The following is a 12,680-nucleotide window of genomic DNA, read 5'->3' as shown; positions in this document are numbered from 1 at the left end:
CTACCGTCAGTCGCCCTGAGCTCATAAAAACAAGTCTGGGGAGGTCCTTTGCGGGCGGCCACTCCTAGCCACTTGTGCCTGGTGCTGCAGCTGAAGTGAAGCCCCAAAGCCCCCGCCGCCACTGGAATATCTGCTGCCGCCTCCTCCTCCAACAGCACTGCCGGATTTGCTGAACACGGGGCGACTGACAGTAGTTTGAGCGGCGCAGCCGGCACCTAGGAGGTCCTAGGAGACCGGCTGTGCCGCATAAGCTCCTGCCACCATCCCCACCCCCCTGCCCGTGCTAACCCTAACCAGGACAGAAAATCTGAGGCTCCTCAGCTTCCAGAGCCTGTGACATTGGAAATCACTGCATGGCAGTTGGAAACTGCTGCGTGGTGTTTTCTTGCCACGTGCGCGGCCGCGCAGCCACGGACCTTAGAGGAAACATTGCTCTTGGCCTGTTTTTGTTCAAGCCTAACATATAGGTAGTCCTCCACTTACCAGCCCACATTTGAGCCCAACATTTATGTTGCTAAGTGAGAAACTTGTGGGTTTTGCCCCTTTTTACCATTTTTCTTGCCACAACTGTCAAGTGAATTACTGCAAGTTAAGTTAGCAGCCTTGAGTCGCCATGTACGAATAGGCAGCAATACAAATTCCCTAAATAAATAAATGGATGGATGGATGGACAGATAGACAGACATAGGAACTGGAATGGTTTGTGAACTTTCAAATGGCATTCTATATAGCCTTCTAAGATAAAAACATAAAATAAAAATATCTTTATACCCAAAAATTTATTTACAGAAATTTGCTCATAATTTGTTGATGGTGTTGGAGGTAAAGTGTATAATTTTAATGTTGTGGCTATTAATGAATATGAATTTACAAGCTAAAACAAAACAGTTAATTTGAATACATCAAGGTCAGAACGGATAACATTTATGAGATATCAAGTACCTCAGATTGTTAAACACATACAGTGACAGTAGATAAATAGTGATGAATATTTATTTAAACACTCTTGGGGTGATACTAAATTTTGTGCTGACTGAAGGAACTTCCAGAAAACCTTTCCCCAGGTCCTTATTATAAGGGAGTTCAGACATGCTGGCTGGCTGTATGTAGCTGAACTTGTCATGCCATGCTAGTGTCTTCTTTGAGAAAAGCAAGCTGCAGCAAACTGGGAGGTTGCCAAAAAGAAAAAAAAATTGCCCCAGATGGCTACCGCACTTTACACACTTCCTCTGTTGATTATATCTGAGGGAGTTGTTGCCATGCAACTGCAAATATATGCAAATGATTGTCCAATTTTTAAAGTAGTGCTTACAAGTGCTGATAAGAATGAAGGGATCTAGATTTCAAGAGACACTTGATTATGGGGACTTGAGGACTTTTGTTAATCACAAAATTGCAAACTATTCTCCCATTTTATTTATACATACATTCATGCATTTAAAATTATTAATGTTTCTTAAATCACATAATGGTTTGCAATACAAAATAAAAATACTAAACGAACTAAATTAAAAAAAAAGCTTTTCTACCACCAATTCCCAAATGTTCTGAGGAAAAATGGGAGTACTTGTTAAAGGAAAGCTATACAGTACATTTAATATATATCAGGCAAAGTGTTTCTGAGTGTCCGGCAGCCATTATGAAAGCATATTGATGGGTTCTCAGCCACCCCCACCATCACGCCGCCATTTCGTGTAGGGTTTTGAAGACATCCCTTTAAAAAAAAAAACAAGCTAAGCCTTGCCAGAATGATGATCCTGCATGTTCCTGGTGGATGTAGGTTGAGTCTTATAAGACTTTAATAGTAATCACCAGCCCTTTGAATTCAATATAGAAGCAATCTGCTAATGGAGAGCTGCTGTGGTATCGGTAACATTGCTAAATTTGCCGACTCTTGTTTAGCAGATAGGCTGTTGCATTTTCAGTAAGTTTAACCTTATATCCTCAAAGACAGTTTCATGAAGAGTATATTGCAATAGTTTAACTTTCTGACCCTAGCTGGCAATAGCTGGTCTTCCATTATAAATCGCAGAGTGATTGCGACTACACTGAAAGTATGATTAATAAATAATTTCTCAAGTTTATCAGTTTGATGCAATAACCTCTGAACATTTTATTTCCTAGCTTCAACCTCTTAATCTATTTATTTTGCTTCATCATCACTGAATTGTATGTATTCTTGAAAGTCTTCAATATTGTTAATCACTTTTACTTCAAAAGCTCCCAGTCTCACTATATTTGTCAAGATTTATTTATTTGATAGACTGACATTCATGAAAGCACAGCTCATGTGGGCAATGATAGGGATCTAAAACATGATCAAGAGTTGAAATTTTTAGTTCTTTAAATAACCTAAATAACAGAATTTGGAAAAGGTGTGCCTCAAAACTTTACGTCTGACTCCCTCAAAGGGTAAAAATATTACTGACTACAAAAGTAAATGAATAAAATGTACTGTATTATACAAAAATGGAGTTTCTACTGGTTTGAAATCAACACTTATGATATATGTCTTATGACAAATAAATGGAAAAAGATAATACTTGTTAGCTAGAAAGGCCCAGTACTCTACACATGTTAGTATAGTTTTGACAGAATGTGATTATAGGATTTCAATTTTATTAGATTTTGAACAGGAGCTCAAGGTAACATATGTAATTTTCCCTCCTATTTTTCACTACGAGATTGGTTGGCCTGAAATACAAAATCATCCAGTGAGCTTTTGTAGCTGAGAATGCTTAGAAACTAGAGCTTGAAACTCCCAATCTTTCTTTAATACATTAACTACTATACCACAGTGCTCCCTCATTCTTATTTAGTATTTGAATAAGAAGTATGTATACATACAATCTACCTATCCTAATTAAAATTGAGCATTTTTATGTCTGTAGCTTATTACGTGTAGGAAGGCTCCCCCCCTCTGAATAAAATATTCCACAGAGTAACAAGAGGGGTAGAATAGAGTATTTCTCCTAAAGGAGAAGAGGAGAAAAATCTTAACAAAGGCAGAAAGTAGCCTCAGTCTTTTCTCCACTAAAATAGCCTGCAGGCAAAGCTTAAGAAAACCAAGTTTCATCCATGATCAAACAAGGTATACATTACCCAGACTTGGCTAAAGCAATGTCCAAATAGATGAAAGAATAGCCCAATAGCTGAAACTGACAAGATTAGGCTGACAGGATTAGATCAAGGAAACAAACACCTAGAATCTGTATTTCCCCTTTACTTCTAGGGCTGGTCACAACCTTGCAGACCATAATGAGAAATCTTGCAACACAGTTAAATAATAAAGGACACCCAGACTCAGTCATCTCAATTACAAAGCCCCCAAAACATAAAAACTCATCTATTGACCAGGCCAATTTGCTAGCTGCCCCCAGAAATGCTTGCTGTTGTCACTGCTGCTACTGGGCTAATAAAGCTCCTTTCCAATTGCAGCCTGCCTTCAACCTATTATCCTTTCCTGTGTTTTTCTCCCATCTTGGAATAAGACTGGATTCCAACTTTGTGTTTTGAAACAACAATAAGACAAATTTTAATTTTCCCTAACTGTAAAAGTCTAATTTCTATAATCAATTTCTTCTGTGTATCTACATAGTATTTTGATTAGTCATTACCATTAATTGCTTTTCAGGTTTTGCTGTATTATTTTAAAATTAGAATAGAGACTAAAATCCTCCTGGGTAGGTATTAAAAACTAAACAGATGCCCCTGCTTGGTTTAAATATGAAATTAATTCTGCATAGAATAAAACAACTGCAAGTCTCAAGAATTTACTTAGTTTATTCCTTTTTTTGGGATAAATTCCATTCATATATTATTATGAGCTAGATCCGTGTTGGCAAACTTATGGCATGCGTACAACAGGTGGCACACAGTGTACCCTCTGGGGGCATGCCAGCCGTCATTCCAGCCCTGTTCCAACATGCATGTGCCTCCCATTGGCCAACTGATCTTCAGGTTTCTGATGCACATGCACAGGGGCGGGATGCATGCAAGGAATGCACATGCGTATGCCGGGGGGGTGTATGTGTGATGGGCGCTCACATTGCATTTGGGGTGTATGTGCATGTGCAACCTGTTTTGGGCCTGGAAGACCTCCTGCACCATCCTGAAAGCCAAAATGGGGCATGTGGGGTGTGTGCGAAGCCCTACTGCGTCCCATTTTGGGCCTGGAAGGCCTGCACCAGTCTGGTAGCCAAAACAGGGTATGGGGGTGCCACACAAGCCCCCCCCTCGCACCATTTTGGGCCTGGGAGCCCACCTGCACCAACTTAGAGCAGAAAATTGCCAACGAGGAAGGAGTGCATGCACAGGAGACACAGGTTGCATGTGCGTGCTTTGGGCACTCGGCACTAAAAAGGTTAGCCATCACTGAGCTAGATTATTACCTAAAGTGGCTAGAGATAATTCAGATAATTAACTTCATATTTTGCTCCTGCCTTGTCCAGTTTTAATAACAGCTTTTTTTCTTAAATAGTTGCATCACACAGTAATAATATAGCTTCACAATGGCTTCTTTTAAAGACCCAATTTAAAAAAAAGTGAAATCTTAAAAAAGGGAGAAATACTTAATTTTAAATATGTATTGCAAGTTAAGTTATATTTGGAAATTTTATTATATCCATTTGTTGACATTTTGATCAAAGTTCAGCTGATAAAATGTTTAAAGTTGATATTAGTTCTATGTTTCTTATATCACACATTGCACTATACGTGGCTGCACAAATATGTTAGTCACTTTCTGAAGAATCTTGCAAGGAATCAATGGCCAATTAGACAAAATAACCCATCAACAATCTAGAGAACCCTGGCTGATCACTAGTAGACAAGTATGTTAGTGGCTGCCTCTTTAACAGCCTGCCTAATTTTGCCTCTGCAGCAAGGAACTTGCTAGGAAAAGATATCATTGCAATCAAATGGAGATACCTGGTTCCCTGTGACTGAAGCAAGATTCCTCCTGGTGATTTCCTAATTACCAAAGCTCTGTTCTCATATGAGCCAAGCAAGAGGAATTCCATATTGTGCACTGGTGTGATAAATTATAACCACATTTTGTGCCAATGCAGTCTATCAGTGTGCCAGATTGTGAACAATAAACCAGGTTATTTTTACAATGCAATCTCTATATCAGCACGCTAGTTTTATGAATGAGTGTATTGTTATGTGCTAAAGCACTCACTATCTTCAGCAATTATTCTTGCAATTGTTAAGTATCACAATCATATTAACACAATAGATTTTCTGAATATGCAAGCCTGTGTTAAATGATAATGAGCCCAGTATGAAGAGTTCAAGCATGATTTTATTTTATACATATGATTTTGTAAGGGGACTGAAATTTGTATGACAATGTGAATCTAATGGCTTTTTTAAAAAATCCATAATATTTATTTATCTGAGAGATAGTTTAGTGCAGTCTTAAGGCATCCAGCTAGAAACCAGGAGACCATGAATTCTACACTCCCCCCCTAGACAAAAGCTAGTTAGGTGACCTTGGGCCAACCACTTTCTCTTTCCTTAGGAAGGATGCAGTGGCAAACAAAAAGAAAACCTTGCCAAGAAATTGCAGGCACTGTCACGATTTTTCTATAACAGAATGGAAGGGGAAAAAACAATATTTAATTCGCATAAACCTCTTTAAAGAGATGAGAGTTGGCTTTGTTCTGTTTTTTACTGAGAAATGAACTGAATTAATATAAGTAGATGAAGTAGGAATTAACACCCATTTCAAGATTTTTAAAATGTCATCAGTTTATAAAATCTATCCCCTTGTTTTTTTAAAACGACTGATTTCCATAAAGGGATGCCAAGGTTAAAAAACTGTTCCAAAATAAAATGCCAAAAAAAATTCTCATGTGTACTGAAATATTTAAGAATAAAATAAAATGCATTACGTTTGGAGGAAGAAAATACATTGTCATGAAAAATAATTCAGGACAGCCTTTATAGATATCCTTGTAGAGCTGCTATGACAAATGAAGAATACATACTTTTGGCTGAAAACTGGGGACTGAGAAATAGCTGAGTGAAGAACAGATAAGTGGTTTCATATCCAGGAAAGTCTATGTAAAAAATATAAAGTTGGAATGGACTAAATTTATAAGAAAGAAGTGGGTGGAAGTGAGAGAGTGGACAGAAGGAAAGCCTGTAATAGGCAAAAGTGGAATTAGGAGTCTTGAAGGCTGAAGAGGTTTCAAGTGGATTTAAAATCTCTGAAGAGGAATTAGCACAAAGGTTGCTGTACACAGAGAAGGACGCAATCTAGGACAGTGACAGCAAAACCTTTTGGTACCAAGTACCAAAACTCGAATGCATGTATGCACCGGAGCCCAGAAACCGGAAGATCAGCTGGCTGGTGCACCAGTGTACACATGGGCTCCAGTCAGCTGGTCTTCAGATTTCTGATGCTCCGGCATGTGTGAGGACCAGCTGGCTGGGACTCATGCTCAATCCAGAAACCAGAAGAGCAGGTGGCGATGTTCCAGGTGCCCACGCATGCCATAGGTTCACAATTACAGGTATAGGATCTGTGTACTACAGTGTTTTTCAAACTTGGCAAATTTAAGGTGTGTGGACTTCAATTCCCAGAATTCTTAAATGCTGGCTGAGGAATTCTGGGAATTGCAGTCCACACATCTTAAAGTAGCCAAGGATGTGATCATTGTCCTAGAAATTGTCTGATACTCCCTCTGCTCTTCTTCGGGGAGTTTGAACTTTCTGATTCTGCTGCAATTCAATCAGGATTAGGGAAATTCAGTAAAGAGACAAAAGCTTCTAAAAAGCCTGACCCTCTCAATTCTATTCAAAGAAAAAAATAAAGTCTTTGTGACGCCCGCCCCACCCCCCACTCCTCCAATACAAACTCTGAAAACTGAGGCCTTTTCCATATCCATTGGCTGTGAAATCTCCTCTGGACAAGAATGCTAGCCTTCTATTATTCTCACCTTTTATAAACCCTTTAATTTCTTGCCTAGCAATAATTTTTTTCATCTTGTGGACTGAACCAATCAACAATAACCCCAAGCATTCCTTTTGTGTTTCTAGAACATTTCGGCCCTTCAGAATATTCTTTTGACATAGATCTTGCATCTCAGCTATAGTCCTTGTCTCATTGTCAGAAATTAGGCCTGTTGCTTCAGATGCCTTGCTTCCCAGAATAGTACAATTGTTGCTGATCAGAAAATTATGTTGCATTTACTCTTGCATAAGGCTCAGAAGTGATAATTATGTTGCTGTAACTCCTGTGAAATCCAAATGGCTTCCACACCCATATTTTTACCTGGTACTTAGTCTGGAGACCAAGCATCTAACTTTCATTTTGATGAGTTCCATTTCTAATTTAGGGAGCAAGTTTGTCAAATTTCCTTTTTTCTTGGAAATTTACTGATTATCTGAGATTGTAGAGAACCCACTTTATGAATTAGTGCAGTGATGGCTAACCTTTTTGCCATAGCATGCCAAAAGCAGCGGGAGCACAGGGGGGGGGGCTGTGCCTGTGACCCCTTTGTGCGCATGCATGCGTGATCCCCACCCTCCAACTTCCGTTCCCGAACTTCCGTTCCCAAACTTCCGGATTGTCCGTAGGGCCGTTTTCCTCCCTCCGGAGGGTGAAAAATGGCTGAAAATGAAGGCCAACGTCAGCTGGCCAGCACGCGCATGCACACTTGAGCTGAAAGGGTAACGCCTTGTGTGATCTAACAAATGACTCCGCATGCCACCTGTGGCACATGTGCCATATGTTTACCATCATGGAGTTAGTGTAAGATGCCATTTTTTTAAAGTCCTAATTCTCATGCTTCCAATCTTACTGAAAAAATAATGAAATTTTTGGGTTTAATGCCACTATATCATTAAATCTCTTTCTGTGCAAAAAAAAAAAAACTTTACAAAATAAAAGAGGTCTGCTAACACTTATTTCAACACAACTCCAGTTCTATTAGTTTGGGTGTATCCCATCAGCAGCAGCATCCACAGATAAGAAAGAAAGAAGTTGGACTGTCAAGGACAGGCTATTCCTCAAGAGCATTTTCTTTCCACACTGCTCTATACAAGTCATACATGATGAAATATACATAATACTCATTATTATCTTGTTTGTCAAATGGCAGATGTCAGATCATTTAAGCTTATCATTCAGAAACAGAAGATTTGCTAAATGGAAGCACAATGTAGCTAGTTTGGCAGCATCCTCCCTTGAGGTTTATCTGCCTACACTGAAAGCCAAAACTAAGATCAAGATCTTCCCTTTCAGTCAGTTCACAATTCAGATTGATAATCCTTGAATGGAGTCTGCAAACTCTATACAAAAGCATGCAAATGGAAATTACAACTGTAATTCAGACTCTCTCACAGCCCTATGTGATACCTCTCAGTGGTGGTATTCACAACGGTTTGGGTGAACTGGGAGTAGCAACCTGTGGGTGGGGTGGGGTGGGGGTGGCCCCCCCACCTCCACCCCACCCCACCCCCACCCCCCACCCCCCACCCACCCTCCACCCTCTACCCTGGCACTATGATGTGCTATTTAGCCACGTTTTCTAAGCCATTCGCATGTGTGCAAGTTGCGTGCGTGAACAAAGCGCAATAGGAGAAGGCCACACACATGCATGGAAAGCATGTGCACATGCTCACATTTTTGATGTGCAGCGAACTGGTAGTAAAATTATGTGAAACCCACCTCTGGTCCCTCTTCTGTTTCAATCACAGACAACCATCTTTTCAAGCGAAGCAGTCATGCAGCCCCTGAAGCTAACTTTCGATGTGGATATTGCCTTTCTGTACTGTGCAAAAGAATCAGAGGCTAAAGGCAGCCATCTTTCATTTTGGTCCTGATGTTCGCCAATACTCCTCATTCACAGATGGCTTGGCTAAGTTTTAAGAAATGTGGAGCTCAGTAAATAATGACTGCTAGATTTTGTCTATTGTTTGTATGTTGTTTAACCATTCAGTTGTGTCTCACTCTTGGTGACTTTATAGACAAGTGCGCTCTATGTTACCCTGCTAAACATAGCTTCTTTCAGTTGTTGGATCTTCATCTTTGTATCAGTTTTGATGTTATCTATAACAGGTTCATAAGAGGTTAGCCTGTGTTTTATTTCAGAAGTAGAACTGCCATTGTGAACAAATTGTTGGTAGAGGTCATGAAATTCTGAGCTAATTTTGTATAGGTAGTCCTCAACATACAACAGTTAATTTAGTGACTGTTCAAAGTTACAGTTGTAGTTGTTACCTGTACTTAACTGTGTTGTTTCAGGACATTTCCAGAATTATGCCCAGTGGAGTTTTTTAAAAAACAAAAAAGGTATAAATTGATTAGGCCATACAGAATATTAGTCCCATTCAATATATTTCATCATTCCAAACAATTTTACACTGTATATTCATAATTTTACTGACTCCTTGCTATTCTCATATCTCAGGATGATACTGGTTGCTGTCATTCATCCTCTTCTCCAGCAATGATATGTTTTTCATCTATTGGCTTGCAGGATGAGTACATCACCATATTTTTCTTCAATGTATAGGAAATGGTTCCATTTACCAGTTTTGTTTTTTACCATTTGGTCTTGCCATGATCCTGGCAGGTCCCCAGGTATGTGTAATTGTATGTGTAATTGTACATTTCCATATCCATCTTATTTATCTGAAAGACTGGCTGAAAACTACACCATGCTTTTTCATTATGTCCCTTTTTCAAGTGCTCCTTTTACATGATGTGGGGGTACAAGTCAATTACGAAATGGCTTTCATTCTTTATAGGTTAGTCTTATCACAGGGGAACAATTAATGTTAGAAAGGGAACCATATTTCTCTTGCCTTTGCTATGCCATTATTCAAGTTTTGGGCCACATGGTAGCCCAGGCTTAGTCATTTCCCCTATCTTGGATGCACCCCTTATTGATTCTTTCCACTTTTAACTTAAAGCACTGGTTCCTCATATAGTCTGTAACTATTCTACAAAGTCATAAGTCTGGAAACATCAATGACCAATTCAGAAATGCTTGGTAAGACATTTGTAATAAAGTCTGCATCTTTCAGTCAGGATCCTCATCTGGGAGAATAGAATCTGCCTGTCATGTGCTTATATCCTGAGAAAGGATATTTAGGGCCCCAGATCCATGAGATCAACATTATAATACAGATTGCCATCTGAGGTTCATATAAACTTTCTTGCTGGCATTTCGGAAAGGTACAAAACCAATCTTGTTTTGACAGTATGTAGTCACGGAGAAAATGACAGGCTGCTTTTGACTTCAGTTTGCATTTAATTCTGGTGACAGTTTTTAATTCAAGAGATGCTGGTTTTATGGAGGCAGTGGGTTGCTTGGATTGTACTTTGTGATTTTTTTAGGGTATATCAGTTACACTCATTGTGATCAAACAGTATCTAAATCAGAGGTGGTATTCAGCAGGTTCTGACCAGTTATGGAGAAATGATAGCAGAAATTTTGAGTAGTTCGGAGAACCGGTAAGTACCACCTCTGACTGCCCATGCCCCCGTTTATTCTCTGCCTCCCGAGTCCCAGCTGATCGGGAGGAAATTGGGATTTTACAGTATCCTTCCCCTGCTATGCTCACCAAGCCACACACACACAGAACCAGTAGTGAAAATGTTCGTATTCCACCAGTGATATAAATCTATGTAATAAATAAGAATGGATCTTTTTGCACCTTGTATTCATCAGTGCTTAAGTCCCTGCACCAGGGCCAGAATTCAACTTTCTAAGCTATACTTTCCTATCTTTTTGAAATGAACTCTACAATATTCCTTTTGATAGGAATCTTCTGAGAATCCATCAGGACAGTTGCATTCTCATCATAGAACAATGGCCTTGACAACCATAATTTATTCCTCTAGTTACATCTTGCTTTAGAATTATTTTTGCCTCCTGAACTGGCTTGACCTACTGTACTGATCCGTAACCTGAGTCTCTCCCTCATTTTGTTCATGTTGATGTCAAGTCTTTCAGACTTCTGGCTAGTATTCCTAGTCATTTTATGTCCAGGAAGATGGTAAATTTAATAGCAGTGATGTTGATTGGTCAAGTGGAAGATTTACAAATTGAAATGCTCTCTACTTTTCAAAGGGATAAAGTAGTCTTCTCAAGCATATCTTTCTTCTACAATCTGTCTCCATTTTCCCTAGTTTCTTGGTAAAATAAGTCACTCCATTATTTCAAAACAGTATTTGTATTCTGTTTGGAGATTACAATAAAAAAAAAACTGGTTAATTTAAGCAGTTACCTGTAAATTCACACAACCCACCCTGACACCAGTTTCAAGTTATCTCTGTTCCTCCTTTGTTCTATTGTATCAGCCTTAGAAACTCAAGGTGTCTGCTATGGGTGGTACCAAATTATGCATAGTATGCAGACAGAGCAGGAGTCTTATGAAGAATGTGGTAAGCTTCCAAAGTTCAGAATGGGCTCTGTGGAGATGCATGATATCACTGCAGTTGTGTAGAATTTTACTATTAAAAGTAGAGGAAGTCATAACCTTACATTACAATGACCATCTATATGTGGGATTGTGCACGCTGGGCATAGCATTATGGGTGTGGCACACCCACGCATGACCCCCCTGCACTCCCCCTGCTTTTGGCACGGGAGACAAAAAAGGTTAGCCATCACTGGCTTAGGACCTCTGATCACACTCTACCAAATCTGGCTGCAAAACTCAAATATGCTTATAATGTTATCTTCAGATGCATATCTTCAATAATTTTTTCCTTGTTTTCTGTTGTGGCATCTGTCCTGTGGAATGAGGTCCCCTCTGAGATCTATACAATTCCCATTCTGATGGTGTTCTGGAAGGCCTTAAATAGCTGGCTGTTCTCCCAGAACCTATAGCTAGGCTAATAGAACCCCGTTGTTGGATGTGTTTGGACAGTACATGATGTTTGAGTCAAGTGGCCAGATGCCCATCATGTTTAGAAGCTTTGTGTGTAGTTCTTTTGACAAGAAGAAGAATCAAGGAAGTGTTCTGTTTATACTCATAATTCAAATTATGGAAAGGTGTTGTCAAAGAACAGTATGTAGTCCTTCCTGTTTAATGCTCAGTTTGAAGACATTGGTATCATATTTATGGAAGAAATAGCTTTGAAATTCATATGATTTGGCCATCAATTCCCTAATTAATTAGTGGTTGATGCACAGTTGACTGAGTCTAAATGCTGAAAAAAATAATACTGTGGACAATTTAGCTATCTTTTCATTGAAATACTTTCACTGATAGGTCACCCTGATTCACATTTATACAAATATTACAAGCAAAGAGACAACAATGTACGGTACATTGAACAGTAGTATATCTAATTATTAATAATATTTAATAGGTAATAAAATCATATAATTCAAATAAGTTATTTAAATAATGTAATTAAAATTCAGCTATGTTCTATAATTCTGAATGTTCAGTGCTTGCAAAAAAAAAAAACACCCTTATACAAAGATTTTTAGATATTTATATCTTTTGCACTTATGTAACATAGATTTTAGTATGGGGCTAGTAGAAAGGCTTTCACACTGCCTACACACTGAAGTTCATTTTTCTCCTCTTTGTGAGGAAATTTAGAATTCAGCTATTGTACAATAGTTCTGCAAAGTTCTTTGCATCCTAGAAAGTGTTTATTTATAGCACCATATTGTTACTTCACCAAATTCTAAAATTGAAGACTA

The sequence above is a fragment of the Thamnophis elegans genome, chromosome 3 (genome assembly GCF_009769535.1).
Source record: "Thamnophis elegans isolate rThaEle1 chromosome 3, rThaEle1.pri, whole genome shotgun sequence".
NCBI classification, from domain to species: Eukaryota; Metazoa; Chordata; class Lepidosauria; order Squamata; family Colubridae; genus Thamnophis; species Thamnophis elegans.
This window is presented reverse-complemented; position numbering follows the sequence as displayed.